Below are 14436 nucleotides of genomic sequence, written 5' to 3'. Positions count from 1 at the left end.
TCCTGGAGTGGGAGGCACAGATGAGTGTGCTTTGCTATAGCACATTTAGTTGAAATAAGTTTTGTTGATTCTCTGGATTTTTTCAATTTCTTCTGGAAATCTGAATATTATAATTAAAATGTTTTGTCTACAGCTATTCTATTCAAAATATTTGCAAAAATTGATTACAAGTATTTCTTAACATAGCTTATATTTGTCCAGTTAGAAGAATTAACCAATATGTGCCCCCCCTTACAATACCCTTTATTTAAGCATTTAGTTTTAAGGTTTGTCTTGTTACTAAGAGTCTGAACTACCATAGGAACAAAAGTATGTGGGAGCCATTTCTACTCTTGAGTGATAACAACTGCATATTTATTTATATAACAAATATAGGACCCCTGTGATCTCTTCTGCAGAGTCTGGGGTTCTGTACCAGTCTGCTAAGTTGTGAGAATTAACAGCACATTCTTAATCAGCAGAAAAAGAAAGACATACAAAAAAAGATAGGGGTGACAACTGAATATACACTAATATTGAAGGTTTACATTAGGTGATGAGGTAAAAAGGTTCAGATAACATTACCATAACTCTGGAAAGAACATCAGCTTTTATTTCAACATTGTGTACACAAAGTATGACCTGTGATGTCTTAAAGAGAGAGGTTCATCTGCTAATAACAGTTTTTATGTCATACAAATCTTACATTTTATGGCTCTTGCTCTCATTCTGTGTTTTTCCATTCACAGTTAAAAAAAAAAAGTGTACTCAAGTTTAAACACATAAATATGATTTAGAGAAAAAGATATTCCAGTAAATTAGTGAAGCCTACTGACTTAAAGTTAATTTTCTGTAGTATACAATTTCCATGATGGCATCTAATTGTTTCTTTAATGACCTTAGAGTTTTTGCCTTAACAATCTTGCCTCGGAGGCTTGCTCTGCACTTTTTTTTTTTTTTTTTTCCCACACAGAGTTATAATTTCTTGACATCTGTTTAAACCTTATTTTTCTTTATATTGCATTTAACATGTTCAGTAGTCATATTAGGTAGAAAAAAAGCATAATAACTAAGGATTACACAATTCCCAATTCTTGCAAAGAGCATTGATAATATTGCATTCATTTGTATTATCCAGTCTAAAAATAAAGATTTATGGTGTCTTTATTTGGAGCTTATCCCACATGCTTGGATTAGTTTTTATTATTTTCCTCCCCACAGAGTGAGTTATATACAATAATTGTATTTCAATTAACAAGAAAAAAATAGCAAAAGGAAAATAACAATTAAAACAAACATAAGAATTCATTTATCCTCCTTCCCCCCCAAAAATAAATTCTATACAACCCAGGTACTTCATGAACTTCTGCATTTGTTGTATGCTGAAGAGTATGGGAGGATAGTTCTTGTAGTTCACTTGTGTTCAGTTTCTGTTAATACCCTGATAGATAGATCTATGTCTATCTATTTAAACAGAGAGTACATTACTACTGTCAACCTTCAACTTCAATTTACAGAAGCCAGTCCTTTCTTGGTACATTCACATTAAAGGTGTAACATGCCAGAGCTTTTTGCATTTACCAGTGATTCGCAGACTTGGAGTGATATAACCTTGTATAACTTGTGCACTTTGTTGGGATGACCAGATTTGGCTTAAACTATCACAGTTAGAAAAAAAATAAATTGTGGTCTCTGAAGCTAAGATATTAAAAATATTAGATGTTGTATCTATATATATCAACCTTACACCTTCTTTCTGTTTTCTTTTGCCAGGCTGAGACATACCTAGACATTCTAGAGACATACCGAGAAGAAAAATGTTGTCTGAATGTCCCAAGGATAGTCAAAGCTTTGGAAAGCTACCATAACTCACCTGGAGGAGAAGAAAGGGACAATCAACAAGTGGGAAAGCACATCTTCCCAAATACATCTTCACAAATACTTAAGAAACCAACCTTAGAAGCTCAAGTGCATGCAGGTAAGGCTGACTTTGAAGAATGTTCTTATTTATTTTTAATAATTACTAATTTTTAGGTCTGGGAAGGAAGCTTAGAATCCATGTAAGTAACTTCACTGAAAACAGACAAGGTGAAGGAAGTACTCAAACTCCCCAAACTCTGCAGCATGAAACCTGTGGGAATATTTTCCAGGAATTTTCATAATCCAAAAGCTTTAAATTGGTTCAATCCCCAAAAGTTAGTTAGCATAAACTCAGGTTGCATCACTGAATTTGAAGTAGTAGGATAGACTTGCACCATTGCAGAGCCTCAGTCACGGATTAAATTGGCATTGCCTCTAACTCTATGGAAGAATGAAGTAGAAAAGCATACCTTCCTACTTTGTCAGCTACTTGCAGACCTAGAGAGAGACAAAAAAAAGTTGTCAATTAAAAAATAATGTCATTTTAAGGCATTTCACCAAGCATATAATATTTGGTAGTAACCAGACAACAAATGAAAGGGAAGAGGAAAGAGTAGAAGGAATTTGCATATCCCTAACAGGGCTGGGGACCACGGCATCCTCCCACTCTCGTTGCCACTCATAACTATCCTGCCTCATGACAGATCTCTGGGTGACACTCTTTAGGATTTGTTTAACCCTAGACAAAGTCTCAGGCACAGTCTAGGGACATACTGAGAAGAACGATCTTGTCTTAGTGTCCCAAGGATAGTTGAAGCTTTGGAAAGCTACCATAACTCACCTGGAGGAGAGGAAAGGGACAATCAACAAGTGAGAAAATACATCTTCCCCTGACCCTACCTCAGAAACTATTAACAATGACACCTTTCACACTTTTTCCTCAGGGTGCCCATCTATGGAGGGGTCAGCAGTAGATGGCCAACAATTAATTTCTTTCTTTCAAGTTATATCCTTGAAACTGTAACTTCTAGTAGTTTAAAGTCTTTTCACTTGTGTATTGCAAAAACAGCATTTCTTTTACGAACAGCACATTCTCACAACTAACACTTTGCAGAAGTAATGAGAACACCACAGTACCTACCCAAATCTCTTTCTTCTTACCACAAAGCAAGGTCTGAATTCACAGTAAGGCACATTATCCATACAGCCTCTTGTTCAATCATCACAAATACTTAAAAACATTCTTCAAAGTCAGCCTTACCTGCATTCACTTGAGATTCTAAGGTTGGTTTTCTATTTAATTATTTTTAATAATTACTAATTTTTAGGGCTGGGAAGGAAGCTTAGAATCCATGTAAGTAACTTCACTGAAAACAGACAAGGTGAAGGAAGTATTCAAACTCCCCAAACTCCACAATGTGAAACAACTGTAGAACCCAGGAACACGTACCTGCCAGCTTCTGAACTTGAGTCACTGTCAAACTACTTCCCAGTGAAGTAGCACCACCAGGGTTTTACTGTACCAAGAAGGCACCACCAACATAACTAGCTAGCTCATAGAGTCTCTAAAACTATTTCACAGAGATGGTAGATAACATGAATAAAAAGCAGCCTATTGGGGAACCATTTCACTATGACAGTAGAAAAACACCCCAAGCAACCTGAGCCTCAAACTCCTCTGGGGAGATAATTCCTTCTATAACACCTCATGCTTCCTATACAGCAAAGGTCAAATGATCCCCACCTGGCAGATTTCAATTCACAAGGGTGGAGCCAAGGGACCTTGTGGAATAGGCTCATCTACCTGGCTTCAATGTTTTAAGGTCAATTGCTCTTTATCACTAAGAGAAATAATCTGACAAGGGGCTTAGTGGTTAGAGTTGACCTAATAAATTAACAACAAAAGGTGCGTAAGGGTCATATTTCTGTTAGTCATTCTGTGAGGAAAATTAGTACAGAGTCTGTTAAAATAAGATAAATAAACATAAATAAAAGAAATAAATAAAAGAAAAAATAAAATGACCTTAAAGGCAAAATTGCTGTCATAGATTTTCATCTGTCTAGTCATGACAGATAAAGAATATAGCAATCAGAATGACTTTTCTTGACATCAGTGTTATTTAAATTTGCTTTTCTGAGGTCTCTTCTTTCTGCAGGACACTTCACAACCTAGTGCCATGACCTCTGACTACAGTATATACTTTGGCTGCATATAAACTATCACGTATAAATTCCAGGATCTGGATCCTCACTCCCTGTTCAGGTCAAGGTCCAGGCTGAAAGTTTTGGCTTTAATTTGGTTTCATGACTACATTGCTGTTGTTGTGGTTTCCACCGGCCGGCAGCTAAGCACCACACAGCCATTCACTTCCCCTCCCCCCTCCCTCTCTGGGATTTGAGAGAAAAATAGGAATATGAAGACTGTGGGTCGAGACAGAGACAGTTTATTAAGACAGGGGAAAATTATTATTATTATTATTAATAATAATAATAGTACTACTACTATTAACGTGTACGGAATAAGTGATGCATAATGCAATTGCTCACTACCCGCTGACTGATGCCCAGCTTATCGCCGAGCAGACGCCCCCCCCATCCCAGCTAGCCACCCCTATCTATTGTTTAGCATGATGTCAGAGGGTATGGAATAACCCTTTGGCTAGTTTGGGTCACCTGTCCTGGGTCTGTCCCCTCCCAGCTCCTGCTGCACCCCCAGCCTGCCCACTGGCAGGACAGATCGAGAAGTTGAAAAGTCCTTGGCTTAGTGTAAGCACTGCTCTGCAACAATTAAAACATCGGTGTGTTATCAACATTCTTCTCATCCTAAATACAAAACATAGCACCCTACCAGCTCCTAGGAAGAAAATTAACTCTATCCTAGCTGAAACCAGGACAGGTCTGGCAGGTCGCAGGAAGAAGATTGGCTTGGGGGAGCTTCTGTACACATGGCTTTTAGGCTGAAGCCAAAGTGCTCCTCTAGATCTGGAAGTCTGAAGATGGTTGAATGGTTAGAAAACTGCCTGGCAGAGAAGGACCTGGGAGTTTTGGTTGATAGTCAGCTGATAGCCAGCAGTGTGCTCAGGTGGCCAAGAAGGCCAACAGCATCCTGGCTTGCATAAGAAACAGTGTAGCCAGCAGGGCTAGGGAAGTGATTATCCCCCTGTACTCGGCTCTGGTGAGGCTGCACCTTGAGTAGTGTATTCAATTTTGGGCCCCTCGCTACAAGAAGGGCATTGAGGTGCTTGAGCGAGTCCAGAGAAGGGTGACGAAGCTGGTAAGGAGTCTGGAGAACAAGTCCTACGAGGAGTGGCTGAGGGAGCTGGGCTTGTTCAGCCTGGAAAAGAGTATGCTCAGGGGCGACCTTATCGCACTCTACTTAAAGGAGGCTGTAGCAAGGTGGGGGTTGGTCTGTTCTCCCATGTGCCTGGTGACAGGATGAGGGGAAATGGGCTAAAGTTGTGCTGGGGAGGTTTAGGTTGGATATTAGGAAGAACTTGGATATTAGGAACAACTCAAGTGTCTTCTGTACAGTGTTTCTTCTGGGTAGGATAATTTCATTTCTCTTTTGAAGGCTTACAAGGATGTAGTAACAAAAGCAAAGGCATAAAACGGTACCTGAGGCATAGGCTACTTTTCAGCCTGCAGCAGACTACAGGTACAATATCATTTCAGACAACTATGATCTACATAATGTGAAGTGTTCCAGCATGCTTACAATCTGTTGAGATAAGGATATTTTAATTAAAGGGACAAGGAAGAGAAAAATCAAGCAAAGGCTGGGTGATGAACGGATACACAACACACTGGGTAATAAACTGGCTGAGCAGCAGAGCTCAAAATGTTGTAGTGAATGGGGCTACCTCTGGCTGGTGGCAGTGTTCTTCAAGGCTTAATTCTAGGGCCAGTTCTGTCCAACGTTTTAATGAATGATCTGGATGCAGGAATTGAATTAATCCTTAGCAAGTTCACTGAGTATACTGAACTGGAAGGTGCTGTTGACTTTATGGAAGATCAAGGAGCCTTGCAGAGGAATGTACACATATTGGAGAATTGGGCAATCATCAATGGCATCAAATTCAACAAATGGAAATATTGTTTACTTCACCAGGGATGGAGTAATTGTAGACATGGATACAGACTGGGACATGAATGGCTGGAAGGCAGTCTGGGAGTGTTAGTCAACAGTAAGCTCAACATGAACCATATGTGTCCCCTTTCAGCCAAGAGGTCAAAGCACATTTTGGGGTGCATTAAACAAAGCATAACCAAACAGTCAACAAAAGTATTTTTTCCACTATATTTAACATTACTTCAGCCTGACTTTGACTATTGCATGCATATTTTGACTCCACAATATAAAAATAATATCAAGATATTTGAAAACATATAGAGGACAGCAACAAGCATTGTTCTCTACAGTTTCCTGAGGAGTGGAAATGGAAAGGGAGGTATTGATCCCTGGTAAACTATGATAAGATGTGCAGGAATGGGGCAAAGCTGTGCCAGAGGAGGTTTAGACTAGATATTAAGAAATATTTCTTCACCACAAGGATGGTCAAGTACTGGAACAGGTTTCCTAGCAAACTGGTTGATGCTCCATGCCAGTCACTGTTCAAAACAGTACCTCAGCTGGTTCATATCCAGCAATGACATGATAACAGAAAATAATTGTTTGCTAACAACTGTTGTCCTCCTTTATGGACAGGGTTTAAGTCTAACCCTATATCTAGTGATAATATTTACAAGATAGTAGTCACACTTTTTTATTTAGGTAGCGGTTGGAGACTGTTCTGCTGGAGGTATGTGAATATATAACCAGGATAATCTTAAGAGGCTCACCTGGTCTTCTATTTGTTCCTGTTATTTTCTTGATTAGTCTTCTTCATTAACCTAGACCTCAAGGCTAATATTTTTAATTTGTATCCTCCATGCTGAAGCTACTGTATTACTATTATAACAGACTATCAGAATCTAAGCTAAAAACAATTTATTTTTATTATTTTAATTCCTTTATGTTGGTTTAATTGAATTTGTGCTTTGAGCTTAGAACAAGTTAAAATGTTTATATCGATATTGATTTCATATTGGAAGTCTAAAAAGTATGTAGTTCTGAGAGCTCCCCACCCTTCAGAAGTCCTTAGGCCACACTGAAAATCATTTTCCCTTCTGTTGTTTATTTTAAACTGAAAGTAATTCATTAGAGGCTATATGTTAATTCTTTAGTTCCTCTAGTAAGGAAAGGGAAAGGGAAAGGGAAAGGGAAAGGGAAAGGGAAAGGGAAAGGGAAAGGGAAAGGGAAAGGGAAAGGGAAAGGGAAAGGGAAAGGGAAAGGGAAAGGGAAAGGGAAAGGGAAAGGGAAAGGGAAAGGGAAAGGGAAGACTGCATAAAAGACTTCTGTATTACAGGAACATTAAGTACCCTGCTACCAAAGAGACTTAAAAAATGGACATCGGAACAGATATAGCCATTTTGGGGAGCTAATGGTACCCAGTGACTATATTAAGATATTTAAATGGGTTTTCTTTAATTTATTATTCATTAAATATGTCACTAAAATATCTTTTGGACTGCAATAACAATTCAAGAATGTTCCTTGGAAGGCTATGACATTTCCTCTGAAAGAAAAACAAAAAGTCAGACACAATGGACAAGGCTGAATCATAGCTAAAAGAAAAGAATGCAAATGTGTGAAGGATATATATTATCTGCCTTAACACATGTGAGGATATATAAAAATGCATCATCACATTCCTCATTGAATATTTCACCTCAGGACATTAAGAAAGCTTCCATTTGAATTGGCAAAAACCTGCAGGATTGAGAATTGGAGAAAACCTGCAAAAAGTGGGAAGTAACTTTAGTGTTTCTCACTTTACACAAAAGTTGTTGCACTACAAGATTTACATCTGTTTCCTTTGGATCCCACTTTTCTGCTCAGTATCATTTATAAATCTTAGATACATATTTTTTTTTAATCAGTAGGAGAGTATCCAAAAACACAGTCCTAATAATTTAACAACAGTCTTATTTAGAATTTTGATTTCAGATCCACTATTCTATTCTATTATACAGTAAAAATTTAGATTTTTGTCTAATCTGTTCAGTTTAGTTATATGTGGAATTTAATGTAAGAATATGACTTATTTATTTGATATAGGTTTATTCATATAAATTAAAGGTTATTTATGGTCACTTATATCTTTAATATAAAGAGATTCTTGCAACTACTCTGCCTTAAAAGACCTAGCAACCACATGATATATATCCAAGAATGAAACTTACATAGTCTGCTAGCTGCAGAATGAGAGGATAAGCAGTAATTGAAAATAGCAGGCATAAAACACCACCAATACAGAATGGAAATGTTCCTCTTTGAATAACTGTAACTGCAAACACAAATTGCAGGCAAAAGAGAATACCTAGAAACTTGAAATAACAGTTCCTCACCAAATATGAATTTTCACAGGTTCATTAACTTAAATGGCAACAGACAAATTTACAGCAGTGAAACTAGTGCATTTTATTGTTTAGATTATTTTATGAAAATATCTTATGTACACCAAGGATGATTGTCATGGACCTTGGTTCAGCTGTTCCTGGGCAATTACAATACATTACAGTAAGGAAAGATGAGTGGCAGTAGGATGGGTGCAGAAGAGGGGAATTGCACCCTTGTCAACTGTTTTGCATTCCCATGTCATATGCATCTCTACAGCATTGGTGGGGTAGAACAATGTATAAGCAGAAGCAGGAACAGTGAATAGTTCTTCTTGAAAAGAAAATCATCTGCAAGGCCTCTGAGAATCTAAGACGTGAAAATGCAGCCTTTATCTACTTGGTATCACATAATTTTGACTGATGGGATAAAAAAGCAGTTTAAAATCTTGGGGTACTATTCTGCATAGTTTGGCATGTTGTATCATATAAGGTCAATTTTCTCATAATTTATTAATTTTAACTCATAATTTAAAGAAGAAAGTTGTAAAACACATCTCTAGCTGAAGTTGTAAAAAATCAGTATTCTCCAGTAATCCGAGGTTGTATCTGTTGTGTGTATATATATATATATATATAAACAAAAAAAAAGCCAGCTTTTTTTTTTTTTTTTTTCCATAGTAAGTTGGAAGACAAATGAGACAAATGAAGAGCCCAGAAATAGATTCCTGGCATCCAGGATGCATGTGACAAACTCAACTACATATCAGTTCTACAGCCCTTGACAATGTATTTTTAGTTGATTGTGTGGTGCAAGATGGGCAAGCACAATGAAGCAGAACTGGTAGAAATATTTAGAAATATCTTTGAGAAGTTGTGAGTGGCAATATAGAAAACAGTTAAAGGTACAGAAAAGACAATGAGCTCCTGTTCCCATCTTTTCATTACACAAATACAAAAGAATAAACAGTGAAACCGAATGATGGAAAAGTAAAATACATAGCAAGAGTAAATGAAACCATTAGTAAAGCAGTCTGGTGCTTAAAATTGCAGCTATGTTTCAATAGAATTTGCAAAAGGAACTCAGTGGTAAATCCCCACTAGTTTTGTTTACACTGTTCTGAAAGTATGACCTCTGAAAAACAGCTTTACATGTAGTGTATTATGCTGCTTATTTGACTCCAATCCAAGCTTCAGATCCTGTCCTCTGATCATCTTTGTGGTCCTCTTCTGGACTCCAACATATACATGTCCTTCTTGTGCTGTAGGCCCTAGAGCTGAACACAGTACTCTAGGTGATGTATTATGTACTATGTATGTGTATTGTGGCTGAGCAAGGAGCTACAGCTTAAACTGAGGGAAAAGAGGGAAATGTAAAGGAAGTGGAAGTAGGGTTCTGTAGCCTGGGAGGAATACAGGGGTGTCATCCATATGTGTAGAGATGGGATCAGGAAAGCCAAGGCACATATGGAGCTGAACTTAGCAAGGGATGTGAAGAATAACAAGAAGGGGTTCTACAGATACATAGGCAGGAGGAGACAGGCCAAGGAGAGTGTTCCCCCTCTGATAAAAGAGAATGGAGAACTGTCTTCCTCAGACATGGAAAAAGCTGAAGTACTCAATAAGTGCTTTGACTTAGTCTTCACTAGTGGTCAAGTTTCCTGTGTGTGTCAGGACCCTGAACCTTGAGGAGAGGGTGAGAGGAGTGGATTCCATCTCACTGTGACAGTGGAACAAGTCCGGGACTGCCTAGTGAAATTGGATGTGTATGGCCATGGGGCCAGATGGTACACATTCCAGGGTGCTGACAGAGATGGCTGATATGGTTGCCAAGCCACTCTCCGTCATATTTGAAAAATTACGGCTGTTGGATGAAGTCCTCGGTGAATGGAAAAAGGGAAACATTACTCCCATTTTTAAGAAAAGGAGAAAGGAAGACCTTCGGATCTACAGGCCAGTGAGCCTCGCCTCTGTGCCTTGGAAGATCTTCCTGGAAGACATGTTAAGGCATGTACAATATAAAGAGGTAATCAGAGACAGCCAGCATGGCATCACCAAAAGTAGATCTTGCCTAACCAACCTGGTGACCTTCTGTGATGGAGTGATGTCATCGGTGGACAAGGGAAGGGCAATGGATATCATCTACCGGTACTTGAGCAAAGCCTTTGATATGATCCCTCACCACATTCTTCTCTCTAAATTGGAGATTTAAAGGATGGACTGCTAGGTGGATAAAGAATTGGTTGATTGGTTGCAGCCCAAGGGTTGTGGTAAATGGTTCTATGTCTGGGTAGAGTCTGGTCACAAGTGGTGTCCCTCAAGGACTGGTGCTCTTCAACATCAATGACGTAGATGATGGAATCGAGTGCACCCTCAGTAAGTTTGCAGATGACACCAAGGCTGAGCAGTGCAGTTGATACGATAGAGGGAAAGGATGCTGTCCAGAGGGACCTGGACAGGCTTGAGAAGTGGGCCGATGTGAGCCTAATGAGGTTGAACAAGGCCAAGTGCAAGGTGTTGCACTTGGGCTGGGGTGATCATAGGTATTTATATAGACTGGGTGAAGAAGAACTTGAGAACAGCTCTGCGGAGAAGGACTTGGGGGTCCTACTGGACAAGAAGCTGGACATGAGATGGCAGTGTGTACTTGCAGCCTGGAAGGCCAACTATGTCCTGGGCTGCATTAAAAAAGGGGAGGCTATCAGGGAGAGGCAGGTGATTGTTCCCCTCTACTCTGCTCTTGTGAGACCCCACTTGGAATACTGCATGTAGGCTTGGGGCCATCCCCACCTTCTCTGGGCAACATGTTCCAGTTCCTTACCACCCTATGAGTGAAGAATTTCCTGCTAAAATCTAATCTAAATCATCCTTATTTAGCTTAAAAACATTCCCCCTTGTCCTACTGCCATCTGACTGCATAAAAGGTCACTCTCCATCTTTTTTACAAGCCCCCTTTAAGTACTGGAAGACCACTAAAAATATCCCTAGAGCCTTCTCTTCTCCAGGCTGAACAGTCCCTGCTCTCTCAGCTTTGTTTCATGGGAGAGGTGTTCCTGCAGGAGTAGACTCCAGGACAGACATGGAGCCTGTGAAGAGGAGCCTACAGTGGAGCAGAGGGTCTAGTGGGAGATGTTGTCCAGGAAGGACCCATGTTGGAGCAGTTTGCGCCTGAAGGATGGACCCCATTGTACGGACCCATATTGCAGCAGTGCTTGAAGAGCTGTTGCCTGTAGGAAGCCCATGCAGGATCAGTATGGGAAGGACGGCATCCTGTGGGAGGGACCCCACACTGGAAATGGGGCCAAGCATGACCCTGAAGGAGTGGTGGAGATGGAGTGTTATGGACTGACCACAGCCCCCACTCCCTGTTCCTCAGTGTCACTATGGGGAAAAGAGGTAAATGAGGGGTGGATGGGGGAAAGTGTTTTTAGTTTGATTTTAGTTTCTCACTGTTCTCCTCTGTTAGTAATAGACAATAAATTATATTAATCTCCCAATACTGAGTTTGTTTTGCCTGTGATGGTAATTGGTGAGCGATCCCCTGTCCTTATCTCAATCTTTGAGCCCTTCCTTTTTCATCATACTTTCTCCCATTGTTCCTTTGAGGAGTGGGAGTGAAAGAACAATTGTGGTTGCATTTAGATGCTCATTAGGTAAAACCACCACAAGGTCAAATCACTGTACTTTGCCACATTTTCTCTTTCATTTTAAACCTGCCTCATTATCTTCACTTTCCCACATCATTTTTATTTATTTTTTTTTCCCACGAAGAAACGATATGTAAGAGTAAGGACTTCAAATTAATTTTTTAGAAGTGCTCAATATAGGTAGCACATGAGGCCAGACAGAATTCACTTTGGTTTAATGTAAGCCAATGCATATTTGCAAAAAATAGTCTGAATTTATTGTGTATTCTCAAATGGTCAGATGCTCATTGATTCAGGACATAAGAGTGCCCCTGAGAGCATGAAACACCTTAATTTTCTTGTCAGGAGTTAAGGGTTCTCTTTGTACTCAATCAACCATGATTTCAGTATTGAACTTTGATCTCTTTTAAGACAAATCTAAGTGACTGTTTAATAAAGACATCTTCTCAGTGTATTAAACAGGTAAACAGGTTGTTTGGATAAATTAAAATAATTGAAAAATGGCATATAAATACCATAATCCTGTTATGAGAAGTAATGTTACGAGTTAGTCATTGAGTTGTGTATTCATGGGATCATTTTAAAAGATTTAATAATAGAAAGTGGAATTTCTGAGGAGGTTAATGAAAGCAAGAAATGATATGGTAGAATTTGCAGGAAACAAGGCATCTCAAAAAGCAAGTCCCTCAGTTATAGCCTCACTGTTTTGTTTTGTTTTTATCAAGGCAGCAAAATAGTCAAACTGACCATTACCCAGGAGAGAGAAAATTCAAAACCACTACAGATGATTTTATGACATTGCTCTGTGCAGTCCTCAGGATCATTAGAGTGCTGCTGGAAGTGGGTCTGGAAAAGGAAAGGAAGAGTGTCTTTGTGCTGGGTATTCCAAAGATATGGGCAGTCTAGTAGAGTCTGGGAACAGATACTCCCATCAGATCCCTTCTGAGCAGGAAGGAGACAGGAGCTGCCTTCTCTTGGTGCCACAACAATCAAGTTTACTTCCTGCCCCTTCTTTGTTCCTCAGTAATGCCAAGTATAGATTACTGAGACACATGTTGATATGTAAATATTGAATTTGGCCAGAAGTATGGCTTTTAACAATTAGCTTTTGTTTTTGAAGTATTTCAGCATAGAATGAAGAACTGATGGAATTCCTTTTGCCCTTTACACACATAGTTTTTTATCTATGTACTTTTCAACAGAATGCCCCTTTGTGGCTGAACATGTCAAATTAGGTTTCATCATCTTCAGACATATACATTAGCATTATAAATTAAAAGATGTATTTTTATATATTTATTTCATAATTTATAGTTTATTTCATACTTTTCAGTGACTGCATAAATGGAAACAATATTATAGTTACCACATTAAAAGATATATCAAAAATTCAAGAATTTTTACCAGGACTTTGTTTGAATTTAGTTTCTTTAAATGTCTTTACATGAGATCTGTTCCTAATGGCAATTCTTTCAGTAACTGTAAAATCTATAAAATAAAGTTATTTAAGCTGCTTAAAAATGTATAACATGTTTATTAATATATTCAAGCATGAAAAGTCAATCTGAATCAATGTATTTCTATACATGTATGTTTTGCATTTAAAAAATTCATGCAGTTCTCTCAGTAGTATTTGAATGGACAATTTGCCTAAAATGCTATAGTGGCTTTGTCCTCTGTTCTCTCTGTTGACCTCTGTATGCTATGACTGAAATCTGGATTAGGCTGGAAGGAATTTCTGTGCAAGATTCAAAAGAGTTCTGTTAGCATGTGAAAAAAAAAATGTTAGTAGAATTGTACTTCTTTAGTCATTGCAGTGTGGATAGTGTATTCAGATCCAGTTGCAATTACCATATCTAACCTCAAACATGTTAATTGGTTTTATTATAAACTACCTTTCCCCTCCCAATAAATAAAATTCACAGTCATTAAGTTTCCTTCAGCGTAATTACATTTTTAAACTGTTCTAGTAATATATAAAGAACTCTAGTGTGTTACTTAAAGTAAGTGATATTTTCAAAGCTCTATGTGGTCACCAGATATATGGAAGTTAGCAAGTACAAAATTATTGTTATTACTATCACACAGAAAGTGTAGCCAAGACTACAAATACAGTATGTATTTGTATACATACAAATTTGTATACATGTCAGAATATTTGTACAATTGGTGTCTGAAGTACCTGTAATTTACATTTCAGGTTTATTTCATTCTACTATAAAAAACAAAGACTCTACTTTTCCTAAATCATGTCACTTTAAAACTGGCTTCCTTAACTGTATATAAATAATAATAATAATAATAATAATAATAATAAGAAGAAGAAGAAGAAGAACTAAATTCTAATAAAAGAACGAGTAGTTTCTAGTAAGAAATGACATGGAAACTTGAAGCTGTGGTATTTCACTGTTTCTATTAGAAAAAGTTTGTGGAAAAACTCATTATTATTTTCCTCATTAGTTACTCTACAAAACCTTCAGCACTGACTAAAGGAAGGGATGTATTTTTCCCAGAG

General features: G+C 38.2%; 1 long non-coding RNA gene across 1 annotated transcript; it reads right to left on the bottom strand.

The window, feature by feature from the left end:
- Positions 1–464: 464 nt before the first annotated feature.
- Positions 465–3507, bottom strand: LOC110351590 (uncharacterized). Its single transcript, XR_002399213.4, has 3 exons — positions 3290–3507; positions 2310–2337; positions 465–1852 (listed from the first exon to the last, which is right to left on the bottom strand). It is a non-coding gene; the product is annotated as an uncharacterized lncRNA (long non-coding RNA).
- Between the last annotated feature and the right edge of the window lie 10929 nt (positions 3508–14436).

This window comes from Anas platyrhynchos, chromosome 1 (assembly GCF_047663525.1).
Source record: "Anas platyrhynchos isolate ZD024472 breed Pekin duck chromosome 1, IASCAAS_PekinDuck_T2T, whole genome shotgun sequence".
NCBI classification, from domain to species: domain Eukaryota; kingdom Metazoa; phylum Chordata; class Aves; order Anseriformes; family Anatidae; genus Anas; species Anas platyrhynchos.
Note: the sequence above shows the minus strand (reverse complement) of the source record. Positions and strands in the feature narration are given on the sequence as shown.